Source organism: Microtus ochrogaster, unplaced genomic scaffold (genome assembly GCF_000317375.1).
Source record: "Microtus ochrogaster isolate Prairie Vole_2 unplaced genomic scaffold, MicOch1.0 UNK23, whole genome shotgun sequence".
In the NCBI taxonomy this organism is placed as follows: domain Eukaryota; kingdom Metazoa; phylum Chordata; class Mammalia; order Rodentia; family Cricetidae; genus Microtus; species Microtus ochrogaster.
The window spans coordinates 4,191,796-4,205,592 of record NW_004949121.1 but is presented as its reverse complement, the minus strand read 5'-3'; positions in this window follow the sequence as shown (position 1 = coordinate 4,205,592).

The window sequence follows — 13,797 nt, the reverse complement described above, 5'->3', positions numbered from 1 at the left end:
ACACATGTGGAGGTCATAGGACCTTGTGGAAGTGGGTTGTTTCCTATTATTCGGGTTCTGGAGACTGAACTCAGGTCATTAGGCTTGGTGGCAAGTGGCCTTGCATGCTGAATCATCTCATTGGCCTGACCATCCAATTATACTGTTTTCCTTTAGACTGAAAGAGGGAGGAAAGAGACGAGAGATTGTATATTTGTTCAGTTATAGTTGATTAAATGTGAAGGTAAATACAATGCCAGACATGCCCTATCATTTATAGAAGCAGAATACATATTCTGTATATATGAATATATATATGTATACACACTATAGTATATGTGTGTGTGTGTGTGTGTGTTTACAGGCACACACATACCACAACATAGGTGTTAAGGGATATCCTTGAGTCTTATAGCCTTCCACTTAGTTCAAGACAGCATCTCTTGTTTGCTGTTACATAGACCATACCCTGGGACCTTCTGGGTGTTCTCTCTTTGCTTCCATAAGAGCACCATGATTATAGGTGCATGCTAACAGTTAATTATCTAAGCAATTATTGCCTAAAAGTCATTACAACATTTCCACTATAGTCAGAGGCAAACAACGTAAATGCATCGTGAAATTGTTGAGAATCAGTGCTGCTGAGACTTTTCTTTAAGGGGGGACATGCTTTGGTTACATACTTACTGAAGTGCTGTGATGAGGAACAACATGGTTTTTGATACGAATTATATTCTCTTATCCCGCCATTCATTTTGCTTTCTGAAATTTCAGAGGGTTTTGGAGTTAAACAACATATTTTTTAAATGTGTTCATTTCTTATTTCTTTATCTTTTCCTTTTCTTAGTTCTGGAATAATTGCTTCCTGAAAGGAAAATGTCAATGAGTGTTAGGGGATGGAATGTTTATTACTGTGTGGTGTAGGTGATACGCTATATATAAGAAATACTACTGTATTAAAAATCTCCGGGGGGCCTTCTTACCTTCTGTGACCTTTACTCAAAACGAGGAATGCAAAGGTCTTACATGATCAAACTAAATCTCTCAGAGAGAATCATATCTATAAGAATGTTTTCTTGTGCTGTTGAAATAGAATATCATGGGCAGGGGAAAATAAAGCTGAAGCAGTGCTGGGACATCAAAATCAGCCAGAGAGGATGTGAAATGAGAGGATTTTATGACGTGGAAGCTTCTCCTAGCACAGAGGACAGCCCGACTCAGAGGAGGAGTCTATTGAGGTGAAACTCTTTTCCAAACAAGCTACCTTACAGGTTCCAAGTGGCTGTTTAATTAAACAAATGCTGTGTATCCACCATCCATCATTCATCATCGTGCCAACTTTACTCAGCTGTGGACTCTGTGGGACCTGCCCTGCCTTCAGCTCAGCAGTTTGGAAATGCTGGCATTCCTAACATTCCAGGCAAGATGGAGTCTGGCAATAATCTAGAGTATTCCTTACAATGTGTCATGTTAATGAACATCTTTCCTCATGGTCTCTTATTTCCTTATGTATGAGTAACATTCTCTGATCAACTGTCCTCCGTGCCCGAAAGCCCTGCTTTTCCTAACTTACTTCCCTTTATCATATTACAGGAGAGATTTCCAAACACTAAGTAAGATAAAATGTCTTATTTTTCATGATTTCAATTTTTTTTGAAATATCAGATGTAGAAAAATACTTATATAAATATGAAGTGATATTTAGGAAATATTATAGAATGATAATTAAGTGAACCATTTAATGGTCTCTTTGTTGTATTAGAAAATTCCAGTTCATTAGACAAGTCAAATTGTTTCATAAAATGGGAAGGTTTGACATAGCAAAGTTCCCAAGACCAATGAATCACAGATTCAAAGGCAAACATTGATTTTGCTGTTTTCCAATCTTGTATCCAAAGCAGGAAATTTATTTTAGTACTGGTGAGCCTCATGGTTCTACAGTGATGGCTATAGGTAGTTACATCATATGCTTACTCATCCACAGCCAAGAAAGAAAGGGTCCAAACTGGTAGGAGAGTCTTCTCCACCTCAGTCTGTAGTAAGAGGCCACTTGTTTGTTTCCTGGCTGCCCAAACTCCCAAAATAATCACACAGAAAGCATATTGCTAGCTAGCTCTTCCATCTAGAATTAACCCATCTCCATTATTTCATATTTTACCACGAGGCTCATGGCCTACCTGTAGGGTTCAGAATGTCTGTCTCTGGCAGTAGCTCCATGGCTTCTTTCTGACTCTGCCTTCTTTCTCCCAGCATTCATCCTACCCCCCACCCCTAGTTCTGCTCTACCCTGTCACAGGCCCAAAACAGCTTCTTTATTAACCAATGGTATTCACAGCATACAGAGGGGAACCCCATATCATCAGTCAGATGCACACTCTAAATAAAAGCGGTGGCTAGGTAATTGACATACATGACTGGAATCCATTAATGAACCCAGCTCTTGTTTTGGAATTTGGATGAGATGGTTAAGGGAAGGACAAAGGAGAAAAGGGCGATTGTAGAGGTATTTGCTAGGATTTGTGTCAGGTATGCCTTGTGGTCACCAGGGAAAACAGACTCATCCACCCAAACTCTATTTACTGATCACTGGCGTGACAGACATTCTCCTAGTCGACACACAGGGTGAATAAGGCAGTCTCTGCTCTAAGGAATGTATCATCATGAACTCCCAATAGTATATGAGCTGTGCCTGGTTTCTCACTTCAGAAAACAATCATGCTTGTCCAGATTACAGAGAGGGAAGGTCTGATATGTAGTTTATGAACAGATATTTTTGGGATTGGCTTTGGGAGAAAAATATCGGGATATGATACCTTAAAAGATGTGTTCTCAGGTATGTGCCTTGCTGAATGGTTTTTTTTTTTATTGTCAGAGTCCAGAAATAAAAGAGGACAAGTCTTGTGGTTTATAATTAAATCAGAATTATTTGCAGATTGTCCTAGTTACCTCATTATTATATGCCCTTCTTTGAGTGTGTGTGTGTACTTGATAACAATGAAAATCATAAAGAGATGTATGTATGCCCATCTTTTGATACAGAAAGGGCTTCCAGTCTCATGTATTCATGATATGGTTTGACTATGAAACTCCATAGGCTTCCCTGTTTGAATAGTTGGTTCTCAGTTAATAGCATCATTTTGAGAGGTTTGGGAATCTTTCAAGTGTAGGGCCTAGCTAGTGGAATTTGTCACTTGTAGACAGAGACTGCTTCTTTGTTCCCAGCTTCCCAGACCTGAAATAATCACACAGAAACTCTATTGATTAAAGCACTGCTTGGCCAATCGCTTAGGCGCATTGCTAGCTAGCTCTTATATCTTAAAATAACCCATTTCTATTAATCTGTGCATCGCCACATGGTTGTGGTCTACCAGTAAGGTTCTGTCTGGCATCTGTCTCCTGTGGTGGTTACATGGCATCTCTCTGACTCTGCCTACTCTCTCTATATATCAGATTTCCCACCTGGCTATATTGTGCCCCGCTGTAGGCCCAAAGTAGGTTCTTTATTAACCAATGGTGCTAAAACACATTCACAACATACAGAGGGGAATCCCGCATCAGTTACTGGAATTCAAGAATGTGTTTAGGGCTAGATCTTTCCTGGAGGCCTGATGTATGGAAAAGGAATATAGTGTCTTCTCTAAAACCAGGAATGTTCTTGAAGGAACCAGTAACAGCCTGGAGCCAGGACCTTGGGGGCTACAGCTTTAGATTCTTTTAGATGCTGAGCACCCAAGTCCTGCCTCTCTAACGGACTATGGTCATTGGTTCCAAGGCCACTGTATGCCCCACCTCTGATGTCATTGAGATGTCCTGTGTTTCTCTTTTGCAAGAGTGGGTGGATAGGTGGAGGAAATGAGAGGAAGGGAGGGAGTGAGAACTGGAATTAGTATGGAAAATGAAAAAGGATAGTTTGTTTTCTTTTTAAAAAAATAAAATAAAACAAATTTTTAAAAAATCAAGAGAAAACAAAACCAAAAAAGCAACAAAACAACAGCATCGTGAAATTTTCAGGTAAACAGATAGAATTAGAAAAACCCATCCCGAGTGAGATAACCCAGACCAAGAAAGATAAACATGGTTTGTTCTCACTCACGAGTGAATATTAAACATAAAGCAAAGGATGACCAGGTTACAATCCACAACCCTAGAGAATCTAGGTAAAAGGGGACCCTAAGAGGCACATGGAACGCCCCAGGAAGGGGAAATAGCTAAGATCTCCTGGGTAAACTGAAAGGAGGGTAGAAGGGAGGGAGTGGGGAAGGGAACTTGAGGGATATTGAAAGCTGAGTTGGAGGAGGGATGAAGAGGGAAGAAGAATGAAAGAGAAACCTTGATAGAGGGAGTCATTATGGGGCTAGGGAGAAACCTGGTACTAGGGAAATTCCCAGGAATCCACAAGGATGACCCCAGCTAAGACTCCTAGCAACAGTGGACAGGGTGCCTGAGTGGCCCTTCCACCATAATCAGATTAGTGACTACCCTAATTGTCATCATAGAACCCATATCCAGTAAGTGATGGAGGCAGATGCAGTGGTCCACAGCCAAGCACTGGGCTGAGCTTGAGGAGTCCAATGAAGAGAGGAAGGAGGGAGACATGTGAGCAAAGCGGGGTCAAGGTCATCTTGGAGAAAACCGCAGAGACAGCTGACCTGAGCTAGTGGAGCTTATGGACTCTGGACTGACAGCTGAGGAACCTCCCTGTGACCAAACTAGGCCCTCTGAATGTGAGTGGCAGGTATGTGACTTGATCTGTTGGGGGCAGGTTGCAGCAGGGGGACCAGGACTTATCCAGGGTACATGAACAATTTGGAGCCCATGCACTTTGTTTTACAGAATTTCACAGTTAAAAGATTGCTAGGACTGTCAGAAAAACTTAACACTTTAAACTTTTGAATAGGTTTATATGGAACAGACCATGGGGCCTTTTGATGTTGGTTAAATAATTCTGCATTATGAGTTGGACACGAGTGCACAGGGTCAAGGGAAGAAGGTTAGAGCTTCTTTGGATACTCGGCTCCTAGCTGTTGGTTCTGTTTTAGGAGACTGTAGAAACTTTGGGATGCAGTGTTTGAATAGAGGAAGGGGATTACTGGTGTGGGCCTTATGGATTATGGCCCAGTTCCAGCGCTAGCCTGAGATCTGTGCTTGACTGACAGACAACATAATGTAAGCAGCTACCCCATGCTCCCAGGCCACAGTCTTTAGTTTCTTTGCCATTATGCCTTTCCCTCTGCAGTGGGTTCTATCCCTGGATTCATGAGTCAGAGGAAATCCTTATTTTCTTAAGTTATTATTATTCGCTCCTGCTAGGATTTCTACCACACTGATAATAAAACAATGTCCTTTATGATCCATAAAATACTTTCATCGCATGTAGGATGCATTGATAATTCAAATATGATAAGCAGGTAGGTGAAGGATGATTAATACTGCGCAGATTTCCTCTGGGATAATGATACTAGCTGTATGTAAGGTCAGGTTTTATTGAGCCTTATCCTGTAGCTGTAAAAATCTATTGAGGTAGAAGTACTGAGGACCATAAAGATGTGGATTCTTTTCTGAGGCTTTTGGTGAAGAACGCTGGTTATCCATTTGTTGTCTTTCAATTCCACCTAAACATTTGCTCTCTTTTTCTGACACAGAAATGTGTAAAATGTAGTCCCTGGTTCCTTGATAGTTGGTTTCCTACTTAGCATCGTCAGTGTGAGGCACTGGCGGGCACCAGCGGACATCAGATGGGCAGAAGCTGGAATTGTTTTTCTTTCTGTCATCTTACCTCTCATCTCTTCATTTTCTAGAAGTATTTCCTCCCAGATCTCTTTCCTTCTCACCTCCCTGGTATGTAGGGGTGGTGCCTAATCTTTGCCTCAGATGTTCATCTCCTTTGAATTCTCCCATTTTCTAGCTCAAAGAGAAGGGATAATCAGATAATAGAAGATAACACACTGGTTTCCTTAATTATGATTCAGCTCCCAGTAGAGCATGGGGAAGGCTGAGCACATTGAATGTGATGGTTTGAAATGAGATCTACAATTGTTTGTACATAATTTAGCTCTAAAAATATTTCATTTCTAAACCCTGATTTTTAAGGTCCATTTAAGCAATGTGACATTGAGTAACAGCATCTCAGCCTTAGCAGGCTCTACCACCTAACCCACGTGGTAATTGAATTCTGGGGCAGTCCTGTGAGTGATGCCAGAACAAGGGCTCATGGCACAGCATTGCCTTCTGGAGAGGCACATCTGTGGAGAGTCTTCAAGTGGAGTACATTAGCTCTAGAAAATGAACACTCTCAGGCAGGTCATGACTGAAGAAGTTATGATGTAGGCTTCAGCTTGCCTCTCTCCTCTTTTGCCCTTTCTTAACCAGCCAGTTGCTTCAGATAGACTCTCTATCTAGACCTAGTACTTCCAAAAGGACCTTGAATTCCCAGAAGTTAGCCAAGAAAGCCATCGGCTCAATCCTGTATCTCCAAAGATTTGTTTGGATTGCTATGGAAGCTGTAAAGATGGCCAGTGGGCAAAGTACTTGCTGTAAAAATATGAAGCCAGGAGTTCAGATTCACGGCAGTCATGTAAAAACCAAGAAGGCTTGACAGCCATGTGGGATCCCAGAGCTCACAGTCAGCGGATCCCTGGAGCAAGCCAGATAGATAGACTAGCCAGAATTGGTGAAGAAAGTGATGAGCAATCAAAGAAGGCACTTCATGTCAGCTTTTGGTCACATGTGCACATGTACCCCTTACATAATAAAGAATTTGTACACTTGTGATGATGTGCACATATACACACACACAAATGTAAAGACAAGATTTCCAGTTCCCTCAGCATTTTCATTTGTTTGTTACTAGTTTTTTTTTTAATTTTCAGGGGAAATTTAACATCTTAATTTGCTCATTCCTATAAGCTAAAGTGAAGCACTTAACAGTAGGTAAGAACAAAGGTTTTTGGTAAATGAATGAAACAATCAGATCTAGGAAGACTCAAAGGGCAACAGGGAGGTCTGGACTGGAGTTTACAGGTCCATTACAGTCCAGGAGACCTTAACCAGTATGTGGACAGTAGTAACATGAAGAATGAAAACAAAGCCAGAAATACGGTAGCAGTTGAATGGTCAGCATTTGAACAAGGGTTTGATAAGGAGGTGAGCAGCAGAGGGAGGCTGAGTGTGAAGGCACTTGTTGCAATCCTCACTGCCGAAGACTACGAAGATGCTTTAGGAGGAAGGGCTGCCTTGGGAAGAGTTTTGGATAAGTCTTGGCAGGATAACAGGGGTGGGCTCCTGGAGCAGATGTATGTGGCACCTCAGACACTAGCTACATGTTTAAAGTTTAGGCTATACATTTTGTCTCCCTTGTTTCAGAGCAACTGCTTGAGTTGTGAGAGAGAGCAAGGTGGCATGAGTCTAAGTCCAGAGCAGTGGAGGGAAGGGGGCTCTGTAGTCGCCTAGTGGGTGTTCTTGTGAGTACTGGACTCAACAGCATGGAACTGAGATCATACCATCTGCTGGTGTCAATGTGGACATTAAAACAAACAAGTTTATTTTCCTTGGTCTACAATGGTATTAAAAAGAATAGTAACATCAGGCATTTCACCAACTCCACATTCTTACTTTGTACCAAATAACCATGCAAAGTTAGATGCTGTTTCTCTAGACGGCAATTACAGAAGTAATTATAGTGTTCAGTGATATATTTAGAGATAGCAAATAGTCTCCTCTCAAACCTAAAGAAAGAAACTTATTTAATCCAAAATTTGGATTCTGTAAAATGTCTGATGGGTCCTCCCCCGAACACTACTTACTTAGAAGAAGAGCAAAGGGGTGCACACACACAAGCAGCCCTATCTCATGCCTTAGTCAGGTTAGAGTTCTCCGCAAAACTCTGAATTACAAAGATGTCCAGTCTAAAAGGACTTCCCCTCACTCTTCTCCTTATCATCTGCTTCCTAGCATTCCGGTATTAAGGGAATGATGCCTGGACACAAGAGGAGATCAGAGGATTCAATTACCTTAGCTGAATCAATCTTGACTCTATATATCACACAAAACATTTTCCTAAGAAAAAGGTATATTCTGGTTTCTACTATGGTATGATTGTCTCCTAAAAGTATAAGAAAGATGGAAGAATTCTGTTATTTCAAATAAGGTCATAAAAGACCTGTAAAAACAGTAGCATAGATGGCAAGCCTTCCTGAAATTTAATTTAGGGGCTACACCTTGGTGTACTTTGATGAATAATGCCATTCCATTCAAAAGTTCATTCCTGGGGTATTGACAGAGGTTTCTATCCCACCTGATCCTGCAGTCATTCAGTCCCAAAGAAACACACAGAGGCCTACATTAATCATAAACTGGTTGGCCTATTAGCTCAGGCTTCTTATTACCTCTTACATCCTACATTAACGCATAATTCTTGTTTGTGTGAGTCACGTGGCTTGGTACCATTTCTCATCTTGCTTCCTCTGCGTCTGGGTGACGAGTACAGACTGAGTCTTTCCTATTCCCAGAATTCTCCTGTTCTTGTTGCTCTACCTCTACTTCCTACATGGTCATTCCACCCATACTTCTTGCCTGGCTACTGGCCAGTCAGCATTTTATTAAAACAATACAAGTGACAGGGTACAAGACCATTGTCCCATAGCCCTGGACACTGCTGTAGACTTAGAAATATCACATTAGAGACTTACTCATAGGTGTGTGGAAATTTTCTTGAGTTCAACGTTAATTCCTAATGTTTAGAAAAATTTCAATTGGTTACTTGGGCTGTTAGAGAAATAAGGGTACCTTGGAGAGAGAGGAAGAAGCAAGATACAAGGGATTTGCCTATAGTGAACCAGTTTTGCCAGCTCCATCATTGACCTGGAGTTATTTCTGGTTTGGTGATGTGGGAGTGTCATATATCAATCTGTTGATTTCATTGGTTAAGTAATAAACAAACTGCGTGGGCCCATAGCTTAGAACATAAGTGGGTGGAGTAAACAGACAGAATGCTGGGAGGAAGAGGAAGTGAGCTCAGACTCGACAGCTCTGTGCTCTAGAGCAGAGACGCCATGCTCCCAGCTCCTGGGCAGACGTGGGGATAGCTCTGCGCTCTGAGGCACACACAATGAAGCTCCAACCCAGGATGGACGTAGGCTAGAAGCTCCCTGGTAAGCCACCTCATGGGCTACAACAGATTATAAGAAATGGGCTAGTCCAGGTGCGAGAATTAGCCAGTAAGGGCTAGAGCTAAAGGGCCAAGCAGTGTTTAAATGAATACAGTTTGTGTGTAATTATTTTGGGGCATAAGCTAGCAGGCGGCCTGGGGTGCTGGGGACGTAGCCCCAACACTCATATCACAACAGTTTGGTTTCCCCTTTTTCCTAAAGAAGACAACTTTTAATCCCTTGGATTTCTAGGGTGACTCAGACACAAGACACAAGACACACTCAGGTCTATACACACAACTTTCAAAACAGTTATGGTGGGGCTCCCAGCATTGCTCTGGGGGAACCTAAGTTACTAGTAGCAGGATATCAGCAAAACTGAAGGCCACCACAATACTGCACCCTGACTATGTGCTATACTCCTTGTTTGTCCCAGAGTTACTTCCTGGTAGACTTTCATACTGAAGAACTGAGGCCACTGCATTGAAAGGTGCAAGGATTAGATGTCACATGGAGTGGTTTGAATAAGAAAGCCCCCTATGTAAGGGCTTTGGCTTTGCCTCAAGTGATGTAACAGACTTTGTGGGCTTCTATGGGAACCTTCACCCTCTCTAAGGAGTAGATGCCAAGATTGATGGGAAAAGATGGGAGGATGGGAGGCAGAGGAAACTGGGAACTGATATTGGTATGTAAAATGAGATTGTTTTTAAAAAAATGTCCCCCATATATTTAAATGCTTATTCATCAGGGAGTTGCAGAACTTGAGAAGATTAGGAGGTGTGGCCTTTCTGGAGTGGGTGTGGCCTTGTTGGAGGATGTCACGAGGGGTAGATTTTGAGGTTCCTAAAGCATGAGCCAGACCTAGTATCTCTTCCTGCTGCCTGTGGATCTAAATGTTAACTCTCAGCAATTTCTCAGGAACCATGTCTACCTCTATAACATCATGCTCCCCACCATGGTGATGATGAACTAAGCCTCTGAAGCTGTAAGCAAGCCCCAATAAAATGCTTTCTTTTATAAGAACTGCAACAGTCATGCTGTTTCTTCATAGCAATAGAACAGTGATGAGACATCACTAGGCCAAGCACAGACAACACGCTTTAGCTAATGGCATCCACGTTGAATTTGGACGTGCATAGGACTACTTTCTTCTTTCTATGTTTTCCCTTAGGGAATGCACTGTATCATCTACTTCTGTCCCACGACTGCATATTGGAAAAGGAAAACTTGTCTAATTTAAGTAACTATAATTAGAGGAATCTTGTCTCAGCGTTAATGACACTGCCAATAAAACCCATAACTGATTTTGAAGATGTATATGTGTGATTTGTGGCTTGTGGTGGTTTGAATAAGAATAACCCCCATAGGATCATATATCTGAATATTTAATCATCGGGGGATGTAACTCTTTGATGGGACTGGAAGGATTAGGAGGAAGTGTGCCTCTGGGGGCGGGCTCTGAGGTTTTAAAATCATGCCAGACTCAGGTTCTCTCATAGTCTGTGGATCAGGAGAGCTTTCAGCTACTGCTCCAATGCTATGCATGCCACTGTGTACCCCACCATGATGTAATGGACTAAAATGCCAAACCTGTAAGCAAGCCCACAATTAAATGCACTTTTTAATTAATAGTTGCCTTGGTCATAGTGTTTATTCTCAGCAATAGAACAGTACTATGACAGGGCTTATATTAGATGCTAGGATGTGTCAAGATTTTTCATGTAATGTGAAGACATGAATTATGGGGACGAGAGAGCAGCATTCTATGGGTTGCACTGTGTTTCTTTCAAGTCCATATAACTACTAATCCATTCTACCCTGGAATGTGGCTGTGTTTGGATATGGGACCTTTAAAGAGATAATAAGATAAAATGAAGTCATATTTCTGGGCTATAATCTACTGTAGCTGTTTCCTTAAAAGAACTGATGAAGACAAAGCACCACAGATCGAGAGCAAAGACATAAAGCACAATAAGGTCATCTGAAAGTCAGGGAGAGGGACCTAGGAGAGATGGAACCTGTTAACACCTAGAGCTTATACTTCTAATCTCTAGAACTGTGTGGAAATTAATCACTGTTGTCAGACTCAGTGTGTACTATCTAGCCTTAGCCAGTTATCACAACCAATGGGAAAAGATAAAAGGAAGCTACTATTTAAAGGAGCTACCAGTTTGTACTACCAGAGTTTTATTATTGAGAAGAAAGGACGAGGTTTGTTTGAACTTGAGGTCTCCCATTGTTACTTGGACCTTGAAGCTACTGTTGATTTCCACATTCTTCATGAAAACAGATCATCAGTTTTGGTCTGAGGTTCTGTCCCAGGAGAAGGACAAAGCTCTTCCAATGTCACCTCACTTCCATACTGTCTCCTCACGCTGTTCTGGTGTTGTTTACTTGATAAATGACTGTGTTACAAAAATCTGTTGTATTTGGGAGGCAGCTTTGCTTCTTATTGTGAAATTAAAAGGTATTATGAGAATGCTTCTTAATCAAAGAATAAAACTTCTTTGGGGGAGTGCTAAAGTGTTGCAAGGAACTGCTTTTTCGTCCTGGCCACCCAGAACCAAAATAACCACACAGAAATTGTATTAATTAAATCACTGCTTGGCCCATTAGCTCTAACTTCTTATTGGCTAACTCTTACATTTTAATTTAACCCATTTCTATAAATCTGTGTATTCACCACAAGGTCATGGCCTACCAGCAAAGTATCAGCACATCTATCTCCAGTGGTGGATCCATGGCATCACCTGACACTGTCCTTCTTCCTCCCAGCATTCTGTTTCATCTTCCCTGCCTACCTAAGTTCTGCCCTATCAACAGGCCAAGGCACTTTCTTTATTCATTAACCAATACAAGCAACACACAGATAGAAGGACCTCCCATACCATTTCCCCTTTTCTGTTTAAACAACAGGAAGGCTTTACCATATTAAAATTCTAGAAAGAATTACAGTTACAATATTTATATCTACTTTATCTTTTATCATAACTAAGGAAAACTATAACTATAAATTTTTTAACTCCATCAAAGACTCCAGAAGGATATAACATTACCTAAGTAAACAGGAAGTACATTGTAAGCAACTTCCAAAACTCTAGAATTGACAGAGATATCTTGCTACCTGGACAGTCACCCAAAGTTTTGCTATATTGTTGGGGCATCCATCCTTAACCTATAGGCCCATAGTATCCAGCAGACTTTTCCATGAAGCAGGAAATTTTAAAGACAGTTCAGTTACTTTCTTTTGTATTCTGGAGGATGTCTTGCAGACTCTTTCATGAATCAGGAACCGCAAAGGACCGTCTCACCTTTAGGCAAGTTCAGCAGTCCTCTCTCTGTGGGTACTGCATGTCCAGTTAAGCAGTCCAGGCAAGAACAGGTCCTTGCCCAAATGGCTAACAAACTCCATAAAGAGCTCTTCAACGCTCATCTTCCTCTTGAAGTAGCTTGGTGCTGCCAGGAGCAGATGTGTCTCATTGTCATGAAAAGTCCTAAGTTATTAAAACATTTAAAATGCCATATCCTGAAGGTCTCTGAAAGATCTAAAGAATACCTATCTAACTGAAATATATCTCTATACATCTAGAAAATCTAACATGACTACAAACTTGATTATTATAAATGATTATCTATTAACTTATATATCTTAATTATATATTATATTTTAAATGAACTACACAATCACAATATCTTAATTAAGAGCAGAAATATACATATAACATAATTAACCTTAAATTTGTATTAATAAACCAAGATCCATACCAATGCAAATCTCTATAGCATATCCCCCTTTAAACATAAATAAACATTTGTAAACAATATTTGGGAATAAGGGCACAGTTCTGTCCAAACTTCTTCCTGCTGTTTATTGGGCTAAATATTTTCTTTGTGGGGGTGTACTTTTGAGGATGTTCACAGAAACCTTTCAGGGGGTCTTGCTCCAAGAAACCGTTTTGTTCTGGAAGCAATCCACAGGTTCTCATCTTCTGTAGAAACAAGAGACGGACTTTTCCAAAGCAATATATCCTTAGACTCAAATTTTGGAATTAAGATACTTTTTTTTAAAAAAAAAAAAATCACTGCTTGGCCCATTATCTCTAACTTCTTATTGGCTAATTCTTAAATATTAATTTAACCCATTTCTATTAATCTGTGTATCATCACAAGGTTGTGGCCTACCAGCAAAGTATCAGCACATCTGTTTTCAGTGGTGGATCCATGGCATCACCTGACTCTGCCTTCTTCCTCCCAGCATGCAGTCAAGTTTTCCCTGCCTACCTAAGTTCTGCCCTATCAACAAGCCAAGGCAGTTTCTTTATTCATTAACCAATACAAGCAGCACACAGACAGAAGGACCTCCCACGCCATTAAAGTTCCAGTTTCTGGGGACATGGTGGGGTGGAAATCAAGACGACTCAGAGCTGGCTGGTCCTTCCACTGATAGATATGTCCACTCTGACATTTAAGTTTGGCACAGGATTAGGTCACTACAAATGGGTGCCTCATGGCCTGGTGTTAGAGTCTTAATTTTCTACAACAGAAATTGTAGCAATGGCTCTATGGGCTCAGTGGGTCAGAGTACTTACCATACAAGCATGAAAACTGGACCCTGGTATCCAAGTTAAAGGCTGAGCCTTGTGTTCCAGTAGATGATCATAGCCATGTACAT